Here is a 20,319-nt window from a genome sequence, read left to right as displayed (position 1 = left end):
TAGATGGGTGCCCAGAGTAGCTGAGGGCTTATGGGGCCTTGCAAACTGAACCAAGACAGGATGGAAAAATGGAGATGGGGTATCAGGAGAAAGGGGTGGAGATCTGATTGTGCCACAGATTGGGGCAGAGGAACTCTCCTCTGCCTTTAAAATCTTAAGCCTCACTGAGCTGGTTCATTATTGTTTAATTATTATTAACTAAGGTTAGTGGAAGTATGGTGTTTGTTTTTTTTTTTTTTTCCTGAGATTTCAAGGGGCTCTTTATTTTGTCAAAATGAGAACAGTCTAATTGACTTTTTGGATTTTCATAATAATTTCATTATCTTTATATCTTAGTTTCATTATTATGAGACAATACAGAGAAGACTGTGAAGTTCATTGAGAATAGCACCTGGCGTCTGTGCCATATGCTCCTTCTTCGTGCCCACGGTCCTGCTCCTTGTCCTGGTCTAGGTCACCTCTACACCTTGGCTTGAGCTTTTCCCTCTCCCCAGGGCACCCTCATGCTCTCTCCATGGGTCTCTCAAAGCTGAGCCCAGACTTTCTCATGAAGTTTCTCATGATTTCTGTGCCGAACTGTGCTTACTAATTTGCCTGTCATGCACCCACTTTACTCTCCCTCTCAGAAGTTCGAGTGTACTTGCTTTCCACTCTACTCCCTGCCCCATGTTCCTGTTGGGGTGAGGAACACAAGAGACTGTCATCCTCATGCTGTAGCCCTCAAAGGCACTTAATATGTCTATTGAGTTGACTGTATGCTGCTGGTGCTCAGTGAATTTCTATAGTGGTCTCAGAAGCTCTAGAAAGAAAGCATCCCACTTCCTGTCTGATGACTGAAACCCCCCTTACAATTCACGTAAGCCTTTCATTTCACTTCAAAGCAACGTTTATGAAAAGGGCTATCCAGTTTTCAGCTCTCCTAGAAGTATCTGAATTATAGATCAAGCATCCTAATCCCAGAGGTATAAGGTGTTCTACGTTGAAACATATACTATTTATCTAAAAATATAAACCACATCCCAAATGCTACACTGAGAGGTCATACAGTGTAACAATCAGTCAAGCTCAGTTCTGGGACCAGTCCCTCTGGGTTCAAGTAAATTGCTAATCTGTGTAGTTCCTACCACATAGAGATGTTGTGAGATTAAAAATGCTAATAAGTTCATAAAAAGTTGAGTAGAGCAGTACGGGCACGTGGTTGGTGTTCAGCGGTGGGACTGGTATGGTTGTGGTGGCATTATTGTTACTTTCCCACTAATCTGAATGTGGCTGTGCTCATTTGGGCAGCCCCTTCTTTGACTTTACCCAGTTTGAGACCAAACTTGGCACCGTACTAGATTCTTTCCTTCAAATCAAATTGAACCACAAAAGTTTTGGTGAGAAAACACAGATCTTACTGAAGTTTACTTAGGGAGATCTGGATGATGAAACTGCATATAACCAGCAAAACTTAAAAAAAAAAAATCCCTTTTTAAGCATTTCTGTTCCTTCCTGAAAGTTCCTTTCTTAACACTAGCAACCTCATTTCTTCTCTTACCTGCTCCCCATCCCCCCCAATATTCTCCTACCCCTTGTGGTAACTTGTCCCACTATCTGGACACATCCTCTTCAGGATTCATCCTCCTTGGAAGGCAAATAATCTTTTCCTTCTCATGTCTAGAGCGCTACTTAACGGAAAGTGCTGTTGATTACCTGTGTCAGACTAAGCGTGAGTGCTGGAGGCCCGACTCATTCAGGTTACCTGCTGAGGCCACTGGGGAGCTGGAGCCAGTCTGCACTGGCTCATGATGCCACCTGTGCACATCTCTTCCCAGCTCTGCTTTCAGGATGCCATACTGGTAAAGTTGAAATTGGCCATGGGAGTATTCACACCATGTAAACGGACAAATGCTATGAGCTGGGGGTTTCTGTGGAGAATGGGCTATTGAACATTGACCAGCACACCACTGCTGCAGCCACTGACACTTTCTCTGGCTCTCAGTGAGACCTCAGGGTGCCCTGGCTTGGCTTCCTGCTTCCTAATTTCTGGCATTCTGCAACAGGCAGTGAAGCTAGGTGGCTAAGGAGACTGGTTTTCAGTTCTGTATGCTCTACCTCTCCCGGCCATCTTCCCTCCTTCTCTTTCTTGGCTTTACCTCTACTTGTATTCCCTGTATTTGAGCTCTTCTTTCCTGGTAAATGAGTCTGGATCATACCTCAGTCTGGGTCAGGGTCTCTTTCTCTTTCTCTCTCTCTTTTTGTCTAAGTTGCCAACATGCCACACAGCAGGAGTCTTATCAGACATGGCACAGAGGGTGCAAGATTTGTTCCCAGGAATGAGTGGGTTAGTGATTCCAGAGAACCTGCATGACTCCAAAGATGGGGGCTTCTAGGAAGTCATGGTTTCACTGTCTGCTAGGCTCTCTCTGTGGGCCCTGAGTTAGTTCTCCACTGTAGCTGCACATTAGAACCAGTGAGGACTGAAACACTCCCAGTGCTCAAGTACAGCCCCAAACTGTGAAATCAGATGGACCCAGGTGTCATCCTGCCTCTTCAGATCCAGCTGTGATTGACTTGCTTTGCCTCTGTCAGTCTGTGGAGGGCCCAGGCTCCTCCCCGCTGCCATTACAACCCGATGGCCACTTGCATTCCTGAAACCTTGCCTCTGCTGCACTGGTCAGTTTAGGAATCCTCTTACCAGCCTATAGGTGCTTCTCTGTTTCATAACTGCATCCAAATGCCACTCTCTCAGGGAAGCCCTCCTTGATTCTCCAGACCAGGTCAGGTCTTTTTGTTACATATATATGTATACATGTATGTATATGTGTATATATATGTTGTATATTTTTTCTTTTAATTTTCCTTTCAGAGCAGTTAAACCAGCTTATAAGTCCATATTTTGTTTTGTATTATTTGATTAATAAGATCATATACTCTATGAGGGGAGAGATTATGTCTATTTTTTCCCAACACTTAGGCCAAGAGCTTAGACCCTCATGCTTGGCACACAGTAGGTGCTCAGTGGGTGGTTGTTGAATGTTGACAAGGTGCCTGTGGGAAAGAAGAAGACTGGGCCTCAGGAAGGGCCTGCAACAAAGAACAAAAGGCCAATCACCATGCCTTCATCCAGGGTCTCTGGTTCTTTCTCTCTTCTCTAAAGACCAGCTTCCTGTGCCTCCCAGTCTAGTTAGTAGGTAAGGGAAGGCCACCAGACATCTGCTTAGTTTATATCATCTTCATTTAAGAGACCAACTCAGACTGAGCTACACTCTCTGAGTCTCAGTTCTGAGGTGCAAGACTGTGTTGGCTCTAGCTGGTTCAGGTGTCCAATCCTGGTCCAGTCAACACTGGTGAGGGAGCACGGTATGAGGTATGCTGGTAAGTGGTCCGCCTAAGGAGTCACATAAACTGTGCAGATACCCCACAATATATTCCCCATAGCCTATGCATAGAGTCACTGTCAAAAATGAAGACCTACAAATGCTGCTAAAGAACCTGGAGGAGAGAGAAGAGATAGGTACTTCGGTGAAAGCAAGAAATCCCCACCAAACAATAGGCAAGTGGGTTGTTAGTTTGTCTCCCTGGATAAGATTTTTTGACTCTAATCCCAAAGGGCTGAAAAGGCCGAACATTCCCAAGACTGATTTTCTGGCTGGCTTTGGACGTCTCATGCCAGTGGAGGAGAGAAAATCAGATGGATCAGCGCCCAGTCTGCAGAGAGTTGCTGGCTGGCTCCGGAATGGGTTGGCATTATCCAGATCTCCTCTGACTAACATGGAGTTGTTGACAATGAAGGAGGTTAGAAATTCCTAAAACAGAGAGAGCCATAAGAGGCATTGAGCTCTCAGGATGAGAGTCGGCTGTGGAATGACCATCCCGGGCAGTGGGCTTCCCTACCACTCTGTGAGTTCTGAGAGGGCAGGGCTCTGTCCCTGTTCCTGATGGTCCAAATGACAACTTCCTGAGGCCAGGGGATATAACAGCAGATACAACACAACCTCTGCCATCATGGGGTATGGTCTAATGGGGGGAGACAGAAACAGAATCAAGTCATCCTAGGACAGTATGTTTGGTGAATGCTCTGAGAGGCATCAGCTGCTGAGGAGACACATGGATGGGGGAGAAGGCTCCCTGGGGGAGGTGATATTTAAGTTGGGACAAAATGAATAGGATTTATCCAGGTGAATGAGGGTCATGGTGGGGAGAGGAGTGAGGAATAGGATTTCGGGCTAAGGAAATAATATTTACAAAAGTCTACAGGTCAAAAGAGCGTGATGTCACCCAGAGATTACAGGTTGTTCAGAAGTCTGGAGTGCTGACCAGCAGGTGCTCCTGCGGTAGTACTCTGCAGGCTGTGCTAGTCTCTCATTGTTTCATGGAAGACAACCTATAAAGGGAACCATCCCAAATACCATGGGCTTTGATTTCTATGAAAACAGAGCATCAGGGAGTCACAGCATCTCAGTGACCCTCTCTGGGCTGTGACTGCCTCCTCCGTAAGCTGGTCCAACAAGGAATGTGAAGGAAGGGAGTATCACTGCTTCTCTTGGGTTCCTCCGAAGTCCTGTGCTTGAGGTCATACCATCAACACTCTTGGGATAATTGAGCTGTTCAAGGACGGTTCTCATGTTCTGCACTGGTGTGTGCATGGCCTGCCCAATCAGTACTCCTGGTGGTGATGATAGCATGGCCTTCTCTCTTCTCCACAACCTGCCGAAGACTACTTCTGACAGTTCTGGAAACCCAGGTACGCAGAGCTTCACTTCTCTGGGTGTGGGGGATATTCCTCCATTCTGCCATTGGTGACCATACATCAGTAGGGTTGGTGGGCGGGATGGGTGTCTCCTCTCTCCCAATGCTCTGTGCATGCCACCTCTTGAGCTGCAGGACAGATGGAGAGAGGGCCAAACTGGAAGAAGACAACTTCCTCTGCTCTGGGAGGCACAGTGTTCATCAAGGCTGAGGGAGTAATTGTGTTTCCTGCTAGAACCTCATCATCTTCTTGAGCCTCAGTTTCCTTATCTGTAGAACAGGGAGTTGACTTATTTGCCCATCTCCTGCTCAAGGGTCCAGGACAAACTGAGCAGAGGCATCCCAGGAAGAGAAGGGAGGCACATGGGTAAGGTGAGCTGACAGAAGTGCTGTGTGCAGGCCAGGATGGCCCTCAAGTCACAGGGATTGGAGTCATTCAGGGAAGTGGAGTGAGCCACAGCTGCTCCTTGTAGATGGAGCACGAGCTCTCCAGTTCTCCACAGTCTCCTCCACAGCCCCCCATGCTTCCTTTGTTCCATCTGGCCTCCATGGTTGAGACTCTACAGTTGACCCTCTGGCTTCCATTTCCTCCCTGATGTCCTTGCCATTCCATCTCCCAGCTTCCTCATGGCCTGACTCTGGGAACATTTCCAAGCCCTCTGAATCATAATGGCTACCTACACTTGTTGAGTAACTTACATTTGTTTTGTCTAGAATTGCACTAAGATTTTCCATACTTCATTTCACTGGGTCCTTATGAAATACCCTCTCCTGGTTTTTACAGGGCTGGTTTGCTTCCATCACTCACTATCAGCTCATTTATTTCTTCTTCTGATGTCTTACCACCCCTTTCCCTCATCACTTACCCTTACACCATGCTGCTTTATTTTCTTTGTAGCATTTATTATGGAATTTATCATGTACATTTCTTTATTGCTTGTCACTCCTCCCTAGGATGTAAACTCCCTAAGAGCAGTGACCATCAATATTTTGCTCACCACTGCCCCACCCCACCCCCAGCATCTAGAAGTGTACCTGCCACATACTAGGAATTCATCCACATTTCTTGAATGACTCAATGCTGTCATCACTATCTCAAATATGAGCAAATTGAAGTAGAGAGAGGCTGAGTAACATGCAGTTCATACAATGGCAGAGCTGGGGGTCAAACCCAGGTTGCCTGTCTCCAAAGCAGATACCCTTAATGCTGATGCATTACTGGTCTCATGGTGGTGAGACCTTTCCTGCCTGATTTCTTCTTCTGGATTAAAGTGAGCCAGATTACTTTTCTGCTCAGCATGCCATCTACTTGATGCTGGGCCTTATTTTTCCTGCTGGGGAACACGATCTCCCAGAGCTGTGTCTCCCATCAATAGTCCCCGAGGAGACTGAGCATTTTTTGCCATGGGCCTGGAAATACAGGAAACCAATGCCACATCTATTTCTCCAAAAACCAAGAGGGCTTCAAAGTTACCATCACTTTGGGTCTCCCCTTCTTAGATACGGTGGTGCCAAGGATGAGTATAAAGGGATTGAGATCTGAGTCCTTTAAAAGTGTTCTGGAGAAAAGGAAAGGTAAAAACCTAGAGCCCATTTCTCTTGGTCATTTTTAGAGGAAAATGTAAAAATAGAAAATCTTGTTCTGCTGAAGAACTATTTAAGGACAAAAGTACAACAGAATCACATATAGAATTGGGGAAAGAAGTCAACCACAGAACACGAAAGCCCATCCCAGTTCTGGGAAGAGCCAGAGGAAAGGGACATGTCTAGTTCTGTCCTTTCTCACGTTTGGTATTTCTCACATATAAATAAAGGACTGGGAGAGGAGAGACGGGAACGAGGAAAGAATGAAGACTCTCAGAAGATACTGAAATCCCATTTCTGAATTCCTGACTGCAACCTCGGAAGTGTTTGTGTCTCAGAAAATCCTAGACCTGTCCCAGCACTGCGAGATCCCATGCTGGGACCTCAGAACCCACAAGGGAAGGAAGCTCCACGTTTCTTGGGCGCCTCCCACCAAGTCTCCTATCTTCTACATCTGTGAGTCCTCTGTCCCCAGCACGTTCAGGCTTGATACCTGCTTTCCATGAGCCATGCTTGAAACAGAATGTGTATTTAAAAATCCCATCCCCAGTGAAATGTGAAGTCCCTTCAAAGTGAGCACATAAAATCCCAAGGAAGTCTCATTTAGAAATAGAGCCTCCCATGCCTTTTTTTTTTTTACCGCGATTTCTCTTCCGCTGGAGAAGTTTCTTTTAAAAAAAAAAAAAAAGAAAAAAAGCTCAAGAGGCTTGATGGCTTGAAACTAAAATGAGCTACTGAGCTGTCTTCACTAGAATTCTGCTGGGGACAGCGGCGGCCTAGCATCTCAGTCCTTGGCTCAGCAGGATTCCTGGGTGCGGGGGCCCACCCGGGGCCCAGGCTGTGAGCTACTCATGCTCGTGGCTCCATTTCCCAAGTAACTTCTTTGAACATTTCTCGAGCTCGGGGAAAAACTCTCCTGGGATGAGACGAAGGAAGAGCAGGAAGAAGTTGTTCTTTGTATCTTGGAATGTGCCTGGGAGCCCATGAAGAAGCCACAGGGTAAATGGGTCCGTCCTCCCCTAAGTTTACTGTTTCGGATTTGGGAAATTTATTTGCTTTCTGTTTAAAAAAGGTGAGAACATATAATACAGAGCAGCAGGCAAAATCACGTGGACTTTTAAGGTGAAAGAAGACTTAAAAACCCTGGCTTGCTTGTGGTGGGCGTTTGGGCTCTGCCTCTCCCAGGGGTCCCCTCCTTCCCTGGGTTTAGTCTCCTCTGCAGTTTGGGGCTGTTGGCCTGTTTGAGAAGCATTAACACAACTGCCAGCATTGGTGTCTCTCGGGGAAGAAAGTGTCCATGAGAAGGGCAACTGTTACTGGGCGTGTGCCCCAGGGGAGAAAAAGTACACCCAGGTGCAGGATCTTCCTGGAGTGAGGGAGAGGTCTCTGCCTTTTCCAGGCTAGCCACCAAATATTAAAAAGAAAAAAAATACACACACACACACACTCATATATTTATATAGTAATAAACTATATATACTTGTAAACTATATATATTTTAATATATATATTTATAGAGGGTTTTTTTTCCTCCAAAAGACTGCCTTTGTTCTAACTGCCTGCTCTCCCAGCAGCCTTCTGTTGTAATCTGGTTGTGTGTCATTTTCCTGCAGGGACAGCAGTGACAGCATCTGGCTTTTGTGACAGTTAACATTTCTCACTGTAAATCAGTGGTTCTCAACCGGGGACTTTTCTGGCAACATTTGGCAATGACATTGGTTGTCGCAATGTGGGAGGGATGTGATCCTGGTATTTGGTGAGTAGAGGCCCAGGACGCTGAGAAGTGTCTTGCAGTGTCCCCACCACATACAACAAAGAATTAGCTGGCCCGAACGTCAGTAGTAGGTCGATGGTGCGGAGGTTGGAAACCCCACTGTGAATGATAGATGCACATCTCTCCCTCAGTCTCTCGGAAGCTTAGTTAGCTTGATGTGCTGCTCAGACACTAAACAATTCTTGGTGTGACGTCATCCTGTCTTTTGGTCCCTCAGGCTGGAGACCAATGTCCGGACTCTGCCAAATTCACCAATTAGAGCTCTGTGCCTCTCCCTTGCCTCCCTTGACTTAAAAATTCTTTCAACTGCCTATTTTAAGATACTTTTATTTTCCTTCACTTTAAAAGAATTCAGGAAGTGAACCATGAATACATGTTATAAACTTTTGGACAACAGAGAGGCAACCACTGTCTCATAACTTTGCCTTCCCACAGTGCGGACAGATTTTTTAAAAACATTCGTAAGATCCCACTCTGTACGATTATGACACTTGCATCCTTCCTTTATCCTTGTATCCATGACAAGACAGAGAGACTCACTTCATTCTAACTGTTGCACATGGTGGCATTCTCTAGTACGAATATGTTCAGTTTCTTTATTGATGGGCATTTTGGTGGTTTACAATTTTCTGCTATTGTAAACATACGTGTGAGCATTTAGTCGCTACGTCCTTGTGCAAGGATGGGCCCATGCACATATCCCTGTGGGGTTGCAGGTTGAAGGATTTGTATCTGAATTCCTTCGAACTTCCCTCCAGAAGTTTAAGCCGGTTCATACGCCAACCAGTGGCGAAGGAGTGTGTCTTTTTCTTGACACGCTCAACAATACTGGATTTTCTCAGTCTTTGGAAATGTTGCCAATCTGACGAGTGAAAAATGGAAGCACGAGGTTGTTATTTCACTGGTAACCAGGGAGCTTTCCTACTCAAAGGGCCGTTTGCATGCTGCTTGTATTCACAGGCTCTCAGTTCCGAAGAAAGAACTGGAATCCCTGGTCAGGTTGGACTGCCAGGGATCTAGTGCTGGGAAGGCTAAAAATGTCCATTAGTTCGCTGACTCTTAAAACAACCCGACTCTAGTGAAGCCGGGGCAGGGAAGGGACTTTTCTCTGTGTCTGGACGCTGGGCTCTGCCTCAGGCCTGGATCTGGCTGGAGCAGGATGACAGATGGGAAGAATTCAGGAAGGTCCCAAACCTCCGGACAGGTGGAAACAACGTCAAATTCTCTGCCTTCTGGGACATCTCCCCCCATCGAGGGAGAGCTCACACCTGAGATTTGGTTCTTCCTTCTGCACATTCTCGGGTGATTCCCCTTTACTTCAGTCTCCCCACTTAACTGCGTTTGTGCTGTGATGTAGTTAGTCAACTGCATTTTGGTTCCTCATCTTAATCAGGAAGCCTGGGAGTTATTCACATCTGCGTCTCGAGGCCTCCCACCGTATCTCCTGGGGCTTCTAGCTGGTCCATAACTGCTGGTGGCAGGGGTGTCTTTCTCTCTCCATCTACAATAGAAGGGTCTTGGACTGGAGGTTCTCAGAGTCCTTGGTTTTGTTGTGTTTTTTGAAAGCATACAGATCTGGACTAAAATGATAGCATTAACTGTCTGTCAATAGATACCTATAGGGGTTTTACAAACACCCCCAAAAAAGTATAGCATGGTTGTGGGTATATGTAGGCTCATATGCTTGTATCCATACATATGTGTATGACATTTAGACACAGGGATAGACAGACATCTATATGTATAGATACATGGTCATAATTTTTGTCCCTTTTATTTTTCTCTTGTAGTAATCATACATATTCCTGATTTAAGATTTCAAATAGTGCAGCAGGATATATGGAAAAATTAGGCTTTCTGCTTTCCCCCAAACCCACCACTCCAGTTCCTAGAGGAGCACACTATCCCACCTCCTGATACTGATTTTTACAAATTAATGTTATGACTACAACTGTAAACCCAAGAGTCATTATACCTTTATCTTTTGATCTGTCAATAATCATTTTATCAATTGGACAATATCTCTAGGCATCTTAGCCATCGTAGTTGACAGTTAGCATGGTCATACTACCTACTACTTCTGTTTTCTTCTCCTTTCCCTGCCACGTTTTTTTTTGAGTCACTTCTTGATGGGTGCCCTCCTCACCACAGGGCCTGGGAAGACAGCCCTCTGAAAGGGCAAATTCCTGGTAGGCCAAATCATTAGGCTGAGATTTCAGTGGGTTCCCATTCCCCATCCCTCCTGGAGAAGTGACAAAAAGGTTGCTTTTTGTTTGATTTGTTTTACTTCCTGTGGAAGACGATCTAACCCAAATTGCCTTTTTCGTCAGACTGTTGACAACAAACCAAATTCTGCCATCAGGCCTGCATGCTCTTAGCTTCATTAAAATAATCTTCCTTTATTAATATAATTTCCCCTCCTTGCCCACGTAACCCGTTCCTAGTAATGATTATACTCTGCTTCCTCTGCATAGTCTTTTTAAAATATGAAAACATTTTAAGAAAGGGAGATTTGGCATTTCAAAGTTTAAAAAAAAAAAACGGAATACCGAAAAAATAAAATAAAGTTAAAAAAAAAAAGTTTGTTGTAGGAAAAATAACCAAACAAATAAACCCTAAAAATAATGATCAAGAATCACATTGGCGGGACGCCTGGGTGGCTCAGTTGGTTAAGCAGCTGCCTTCGGCTCAGGTCATGATCCCAGCGTCCTGGGATCGAGTCCCACATCGGGCTCCTTGCTTGGCAGGGAGCCTGCTTCTCCCTCTGCCTCTGCCTGCCACTCTGTCTGCCTGTGCTCGCTCTCGCTTCTCGCTCTATGACAAATAAATAAATAAAATCTTTAAAAAAAAAAAAAGAATCACATTGGCAAGTGATACAGATATTCAAGTTGAATAAATAGGAGCATCAGGTCGTTGGAGACGTGAAAGGATAAAGTTTTAGAGCAATTAATTTTGGGTCACAAAACAGAATTTCAAGATGCTGACAGAGGTTCAAGAGTGGTTATGTTTTGGGGCTTGTTAAGAAACATTTCTCCTTTGGGGACACAACTGGGGCTATGGGCTAGAACAACGTGTATAGCAAATGGTGTACGCAGGTGCTCTGAGGAAGACCGCCAGGGTTTGACCAATATTAGCTGTATGATTTGGGGCGGGTTATTCAGCCTCTCTGTGCCTCAGTTTCTGTTGTGGGTCTTTGAGAACATAAAGGAAATAATGAATTTAACAACGGTGCTTGGCACAACATAAGCCATTACATTTATAAATGTTATTGTTCTCATTACTTTTGAGGCAATTAACACCAACAGTCTATTTTATGTATGATTCAGAACAGGCTGGAGCAGATCTGGGGATTAGCTGAAACTGGCTCTATAATAACTTAGTGACAAGATTATTTAAATTACTTATGGGAGTTTGGTTCTAGTGTTTGTTATTAGGTTGTTCCAAGAAGCAGATTAATAAAAAGGCTGCCCTATTCACTGCGTGAACAGCAGCCCTATGCTTGGTTAGAAAATGTATTAATTCCATGATAGGATGCACATACCTGTTACTCAGTGTTAGTTCTGCTCAGGTGCTGGACCCATGAACAAATACACCTGTAGCGACTACTCAGAATTCAGAGAGTCTAAATGGAAATTAATGAGTCTTGGTAAGTCTTGGGTTGTCATCCCAAACTTCTCAAGTGGTGGAGGACCCAAACACATTCCACATATCCTAGTCATTGAAAATGAATTATTTCATCACATCCTTTCAGAGACATACCCACGTGAGAGAGTAGGTCTGAGTAGTATCACCCACGGGTGTGATGGATCGGGGCTAAGAATCTATGGGGAGGTGGTGGGACAGTTGGAGTGAGAGAAAGGGACTGGAACTGGGTGGAGGGTGGGGGAGAAGAAGGGGACTGCACGCTTGGGATCAGGAGGCAGGTGGAAGGTAGAGTGACTGGGGCAGAAAGTAGGGCTCCTTTAGTCTCAGAAGCACCGCAAAGTCAAAACCCAAGCTACAGCAGTTCCTGTATGAGTTGGCATCAGTTAATTTGAATTTTTGCTCTTGCATTTTACTGTTATATTTACTTTTTATTGACCAACAAATTAATGTTGACCCATTATGGAAAATTATAGAGAAGTTACTCTAGGGGAGGAGTTAAGATGGCAGGGGGGTAGGAGACCCTAAGTTTGTCTGGTTCCTGGAATTCAGCCAGATAGTTATCAAATCATCCTGAACACCTGCAGAATCAGTCAGAGATCTGAGAAAAGAAATGCTGCAATTCTATAAAAGAGAAGTTACTAAAAAGAAAAAAAAATCATAATCCCACAATGTAGACAACCCTTGTCACTTCTGTGATAGTTTCTTTCCAGCCTTTTTTATAATATAGATACTTTTATCTGTTTGTGATCAGGTTCTTTAAATGTGGTTTTGGATGTATCTAATCCTTTATGGATAATATTATGTCATCGCATTTCCCTATCCCTTGATCACCTCTTTGTGAACGTTATTTTTAATGGCCTCCTAATATTCCGTCATATCAATGAGACATCTCTTACTCAGTTATCCTTAATGTTGAACATTAAGTTTCCAGTATTTTTTTTTTCTGGGTTATAAATAACATAAACAGGGGTATTTTTATACATAAACTGTTGTCCGTATTTCTAACTGCTTGTTTAAAAGATGCTCAAAAGTGGAATCACTGGGTCAACGGGAATACCAGAGTAATTTTCAGAAAACTTCTACCAATTTATGCTCTCAGCTGGTTTTTATAAAGCATGGGAATTTTACAGGCTCTATTTAAGGACCTTCTCAGAGTCTCAGCTCCCAGTTGCATCTCTCCCTCCATAATCACTCAGACCCTTCTCCTCTCTTCCCTTGCTTTCCCTGCTCTGGCTGGGAGTCATATTGGAGTCACTGTCATTCTACAACATGACGCTTGGCTACTGCTGATTTCTCAAACCGTGTGATGATGGTGTATTTTCTCACATTGCCTAAGGACTCCCAGAGGCAGCCAGTGAGGAAGGAGGGAGGGTTCTCATGCTAAATCAACAACAACAACAGCAGCAGCAGCAACAACAACAGCCACAACAAACTCACAACAACAACAAAACTCACAACAACAACAAACTCATAAAGCCCTGAAGCTCATATAGAGTTGTCCTAATTTCACAACCTTCTTCTCCCTACTTTCAAGTTCATCTGAGAAGTAGTCAAAGGTCAAAAGAGAAGGAGAATGGCTCTCTTTCCTCCCTTCCTTACTTCTTTCCCTCCTTTCTTCTTTTCCTTCCTTCTTTCATTCACATACTGATTACCTATTAGATGCTGGGCATTCTGCTAGATGCTGAGGTTAAGAGACAGATGAGAACAGGTATATCACTCAGAGTTCCTAGTTACAGCCCAGAAGCTGACTCTGGCTAAACTTATTGATGAAAAGGATGTGTCAGAAGGATACTGGTCACCTCTCAGAGTTGATGGGAAACTGGAGAATGGGGCTTGGGCAGGGATCAAGAAAACCAGGCTGCTAAGAAAACAGCCAAGGGCCGGCCCCAGGGGCAGTCTGCTGGTTAAGACCCACTGCAGGCACCACTCTGCTGGGTGACAGACACCAATGTCTAGATCATGAATAAGCTCTGGGTGAACCTGCCTCTTTGCATTCCTCCCTCCAGGTGGAGACCTCTGATTGGCCAGGTCATGTGGTTATAACTTCAAGGGAGGGTATATCTGGCTGGAGGGGGAGTCAAGGCCCTGCCTCTAACCACCTCTCACTCCATGGAGGATTTTCCCCAAATAAGAAGGGAGTATTATTCAGAGTCGGGAAATTACCTCCCTCATCTCCCTTCACGCACATGGGGGTAAATGTGAATATCTCAGGTCTTTGCCATCACATGACTAGTTGTTTGGTTAGAGAAATAGAAAAATAAATAGATGACTGTAATACAACAGGAATGACAGGTGCCGCATTCCTCAGGCCAGATGTGGAAAGAGAAAACTGAACAGGTAAGAAATAATAAGGAGACAGGACTTGGAGAGTCACTGAAAGTGGGAAGCGATGGAGAGCAAAGGAGGATAGACACGACACCCAGATTTCGTGTGGACTGAATCAACAAGATGGAGAACACAGGTTTTGAAGGGAAGATTGAGTATTTGGTTTTATACTTACGGACTCCAAGAGAGCCCAAGTGGAAATGTTTAAAGGCTGCTGGAAGCAGGTTTATTCATTGATTCAACAGATATTTATTAAACACTGGTTATGTTCCAGGCTCGTTCCAGGTGCTGGAGATGCAGCAGAGAACGAGAGGTGACCATCCTTGCTCCCGTGGAGCTTACATTCTAGGGGAGCTCAGGTTGAGAGCACAGGAGAACAAAAGGAGGATGTCTAGATTTGGGGTTCATCCACACAGGAGTAGTAATGGAAGCCTTGGGCATGGATGAGACAACCTGGAAAGATGTAGAATGGAAGAGAAGAGGACCCTGTGTGGGACACACAGGACTTGAGGAGGGAGAAGAGACTGCAAAGGAGTATGAGAAGGAGCTGCCATCTTTCATCTGTGGCTTCTCTAGTTCTTAAAGTTGTGGCTGAGATCTGTTTGAAGTATGTTAAAGGAGAGGTGTGCAAGGGACCTGAGGCTTCCAGATGACGGCTGGTGTGGGGCAGTGTTTTTTGAAGTTGCTGTGGTTCTCAGAAAGATTTCAATACCAGCCTGCTCCCACTTTCTCTCCCTCCTCCCTTCCCCCAAACTGTGTCTTGCAGAGACAGGCCCCTCATCTCCTCTGCAGCAGATGCTCTGATCTGTAGCAACACCTCATCAATCACCAGTAAAAAACCTGCTTCCTGCCTCAGGAATAACAGTTTTATAATGTGACGAGTAACTGGGGAGGTCCCAACAGAAGATGGCAAAACTTGTGGAATGTGAAACTGTCTTTATAACCACCCATTTTGGATTTTCTCTTGGCTGCATTCATATCAACTTATCTCTCTCCATACCCCAGAGTACTTGGTGTACCAGTCCTGGAACTACTGGTATTTATCACTTTTCTGAGGAGTCCCATTGCATAAGTTCTCCTGAAAGAGGACATTGTCTTGATCTCTTTGACATGTCTGCTTGGGGAGCTGCAGACTGAGAAAGGGACCTAACCTTACCCCCTGCTACCATTCAGATTTCTGGCATCTTAAAACTGGAAAGGTGTTTGGGGGTTGTATTAGTCAAGGCTCTCTAGAGAAAGAGAACCAATAGGATGTACACACACACACACACACACTTTTATTTTTTTTTAAGGAATTGGCTCTTGCAATTGTGGAAGCCTGGTGAGTCCAGAATGAATCTACAGGGTAGGCTAGCAGGCTGGAGACTTGGGGATGAGATGTAGTTCAGGTCCAAAGGTTATCTGCTGGCAGAATTCCCTCTTGCCCGAGGGAAGTCAATCTTTGGCTATTCAGGCCTTCAACTGATTGGATGAGGCCCACCTACATGATGGAAGGCAATATGCTTTATTCAAAGTCCACAGATTAAATGTCCAAAATCTCCTCACAGACACATCCAGAATAATGTTTCTCCACACACTTGGGAACTATGGCCTGTCCAGCCAAGTTGACACAAAATTAACCATCACAGGAGTCACTGAGTCTAACCTCCTCACTTGATGGATGGGGAAGTGGTGTTCAGGGTAGCACAATGATGTGTCTGGAGTCATGCAGCAATTCAGTAGAGGGGGGCAGATGGAGACGCAGGCTTTCTGGCTGCAGTCCAGACCTCTTGCCCTGAACCACTCACCAGGGTATCTCCGCACTGGGGCTGGGGGGAAACCCAGCACACAGATTGCTCATTCATTTGGCAGTGAATAAAGTCAATCGCACCACAGCATCATTGAAATGTGTTGCACTGGCTTGTTTCTAGAGTTGCAGCATACATTTTACAGGAGAGCTTTTTTGGAAACTCAGTGTGTGTTTTTCGGGATCCTCAGCTTGGTACCTCAGTCCAAGTTCCAGGAAACTAAGCAGCTGAAACCTGAGAGTGTTTTTCTGGAATGAATGCCTTTAGTCAAACCATAAATCCCCTCCATAGTGTATATCCCACTGTCTAACTTCTTTTCTTTCTTTTTTTTTTTTTAAAGATTTTTTTAAAAAATTTATTTATTTGAGAGAGAGTGACAGAGCAAGGAGGAGAGGCAGAGGGAGAAGCAGACTCCCCAGTGAACAGGGAGCCCAATGAGGGGCTTGATCCCAGGACTCTGGGATCATGACCTGAGCCGAAGGCCGAAGGCTTACCTGACTTAGCCACCCAGGTGCCCCTACCTTATTTTCAAGGGGGAATTTTACCATACAGTTTTGAGCCATATACCTGGTTACATACTTGTTGGGTGATGAATAATGTTTAGTCTTGACTTTCAACCCAGATTGGGATACAGGGTGTCATGATTCTTTACCATGGTCCTGACTCATCTTCTGAATGGTAAATCTAAGTTCTGTCTCTTTTTCCATTTAACCTAACCAGGCACCTGCTTCCCTACCAGAACCTGCTATTCTCCCCCCGCCCTGGGAGCATACCAAGTCAGAAGGAATCATAGTCTCTAAGTCACAGAGGGTGAATGGACTGAGAAGTACAGGGTCTGTCTATCCCATCATGGAAGAGCTGAACATAGAAGCAACAGCAACTTTGTTATATAATGATAGTAATAGTCACCTTTCATTGAGAAGCCACTAGGTAAGCACAGCTTAGCCACTGTGATAAGCATTTTCTATAGATTTGTTCATAGGTTTATGTCTCTCATTTGTCTTCACGGGGAGTTGTGAAGCCTGGTTCTCAGAATTGGGAGAAGCTTTTTCACTGAAGCAGAGCAGATTGCCCAGGACACAACTGAGAATGGTGTTAATATAACATAGGAGAAATAGGAGGCATGGGGTTGGCCAGGGAGGCTGTAAATATGGTATTGTATTGGAGGAATCTCTGAGAAGCATTCTCTGAGCCATGCAGGATGAAAGGCTCTTCATTTGCTGATTTTGTTGGCATCCTTTGTAGAAGAGGACCTATGCAAAATAATAGAGGGACTCAACTTCATTGTGTAAGGCCTGGTCCAAAGTAGTAGCACTCCTAAGGCCCTTTTAGTACTCAGAGATATGGCTCCCTGTTTCAAGTCTTGGAAGGAACAATTATGGGAGCTTGGAGTAAATGCAATAATAAATAATATCATGGAATCAATTAGGGATGTTTTGGGCTACTCATGCATTTATTATCTCCCTTAAGAACTCTGGAGGAAGGCATTCCGAAGTTGGTTTTCAGCTCTAGGGTCTCATCAAGGATCTAGGGTCATTTGACATTTTGTTTCTCTATCTTTAGCTTTTGAACATTACCTTCATGCTCACTACTTCATGGTCACAACACGGCTACTAGAGATCCAGGCATGACATCTGAATTCAAAGGAGAAAAGATGAGAGAAAGAATATGTGTGTGCCTGTGTGGGGTGGGAGCGCTTATGTGTATTATCTCCTGGCCGTCCCCATTATAGGAAAGCAAAAATTTTTCTGGAATCCTCCCAGATGACTTTTCTTAATTTCTCATTGGCCAGAATTTGTCCATTGGTCAAATGAATATTCCCAGGCCCAGGAGCATCTGGGAAAGTGAGTATCTGGCAGAGAGGATTAGGATCATCATGACTAGATCAGATCGCTTTTAATTCATGGTCTGGGGCAGGCACAGGGCTTTCTTGAATAAAACTGTTTTTTCTAAAAATTTTTAATTTTTAAAAGATTTTTATTTGTTTGTTTATTTATTTATTTATTTATTCATTTAGTTATTTAACAGAGAGCTAGAGAGAGAGCATAAGTAGGCAGAGCAGCAGGCAGAGGGAGAGGGAGGGCCAGGCTCTCCAGTGAGCAGGGAGCCCAATGCAGGGCTCAATCCCAGGACCCTGGGATCATGACTTGAGCTGAAGGCAGATGCTTAACTGACTGAGCCACCCAGGCGCCCCAAAACTGGGGTTCTGATAAGGAAGAGGGGCGTCTGTGTGGGGGTATCTTCCATAATAATAGCTAGCATCATCTCATGAAATCCTCACAATGCATCAGCAATTATACCTATCCCTATTTCACAGAAGGAAGCTAAGAGTTAGAAAGGTGGTGGTTTTCGTCTGAGGTCATGTAGGATATTGGGGTGTCCTTTTGGGGTGTCTTCATGCCCTTAAGGGCCAGCCCTTAAACCTCCTCTGCGCTCCTTTTAGTGCCTGTGAAGCAAACTGAAAGTTTGCTGGTTAAATAATGGAATGATGGTATATCCATTTCAGGTAAGAGGGTCACGAATTGGGATCTTGTACTGGGAATATGGGATCAGCAGATTTGTTTCACTGGAGAGAGAAGTTGCTTCCCTGGAGGAAGGTTCCTGGACTTCATAGAAATAACTAGATAAGTACTAGCCCCAGGAGGGGATTTCTGGCCATAAGCAGAGGCTCTGAGAGAAGCTCACTGGATCATGGGGTCTATCTGTATCTGCTGCCGTTGATTTCCCCAATGGTCCCTGTGGTGTGAGGGGACATTCTCCAGGTGTGATCTACAACTCCGGAGAATTTCTGTTTAATTTTTTTTTTTTTTCAAAGAGATGAGATCTAGAGGGGAACAGATGGTGGACAGCTTATGGAGACAGGAGAGCAAGCTGGGGACGAGGGTAGAAGGAACGAGTTCTTTTTTTTTTTTTTTTAAAGATTTTATCTATTTATTTGACAGACAGAGATCACAAGTAGGCAGAGAGGCAGGCAGAGAGAGAGAGAGGGAAGTAGGCTCCCTGCTGTGCAGAGAGCCCGATGCGGGGCTCGATCCCAGGACCCTGGGATCATGACCTGAGCCGAAGGCAGAGGCTTTAACCCACTGAGCCACCCAGGCGCCCCAAATTTCTGTTTAATTAGAAGGAAATTGTCATGTAGGAGAGGAATTGACTTCCTCCGGTTCCTTCCTGAGAAGACAGTTAGAATAAATTAGAATTAGAACCAACTTTACAGGACGAGTATTTTATTGGGCAAGAAGTATAGGTTTTGTCAGCAGAAAGATCTGGTTTTGGATTTTGTTGTTGGGAAGATGAAGTGAAATAACGCACGTGAGGAGCTTAGGACAGTGTGAGAACATAAATGCTCCCTGTCTCGAATCAAATTAAGGTTGTCCAAGTATAGAATTGAACACCAATGAAATTGAGATCTCCTTATTTCCCCAGTACTCAAACATTTAACCCATTATTCAGCATTAAATAAGAGCAACATTGCCACCACCGACAACCAAATCATCCAACATTTATTGAGTACTTACTCTAAGCAACTCTGTCTTTTACTGAGTATTTATTTTGTACCAGGCACCATGCTATGCATTTTACACGAAATTTCTCACTGGATTCTTTATGGCAATTCCAAGAAGTAGATACTATTGTTATCCCTATTATACAGATGAGAAGATTGAGGTTAAAATGGGCTGAAAAACTTGGCCAAAGTCAGCCGGTGATGGAGGTGGGTTTTTGAGGCCAGATCTGTCTCTTGCCATGGCTGTGTTATTAACCAGCAGCACACGTGGTTCTCTGAAACCGACCCTTACTTGGATAAGGATCGCAAGAGATAGTGGTTCCCAGGCGTTCCTATGTCTTATCAGTTAATGCTGTCAAACATCAGGGGCCTATCAGACAGATCCGTAAAGCCCAGTTTCCCCAAGGACTTCCATATCTTTATAGACATTAAAAAATACATTTAAAAGTAGATAAGATACTATGCCTTGTTGGAGTGAACTCTATTGCTATCCCTTTAAAACACGAATGAAAGAATTGCATCAGCAGTTGCAGGTGGTATTAAGAGTGAATGTGAAGTTTGCTCCTGTCTGTGCTCCCTCCTTGCCCAGAAGCCACCCCCTTGCCTCTTCTCCCCATGTTATATCCAGTTGACAAAGCCCCAACTCTCCTCCGATTCTTTACCCGCATCCAGCATCTGAACAAGGCTAGAGAAAAGCCCTCAGTATGCTGACCAACCTCTTCTTAAATTGAGGACCATAATTTTTAAGAGAGCCCTCTGTCATACACAGCCATTCTACCCTATTTCTCTGGTCAATTTCCATCCCATTCACCCAGAGGGCTACTTTGCCACTTTCACCTCTAATCTCAAACTCTCCCTTTCTCACTCTCACTCTGGTTGAGAAAATAGAAACAATTGCCAAAGAACTTCCTCTTCTCTCCACTACCAAACCTATGATATCCTGGCCATTGCCTCCATGTGCTCTGCCTTTG

The sequence above is a fragment of the Lutra lutra genome, chromosome 4 (assembly GCF_902655055.1).
Source record: "Lutra lutra chromosome 4, mLutLut1.2, whole genome shotgun sequence".
NCBI lineage: Eukaryota > Metazoa > Chordata > Mammalia > Carnivora > Mustelidae > Lutra > Lutra lutra.
The sequence above is the reverse complement of the archived record's forward strand: the minus strand, read 5'-3'. Positions refer to the sequence as shown.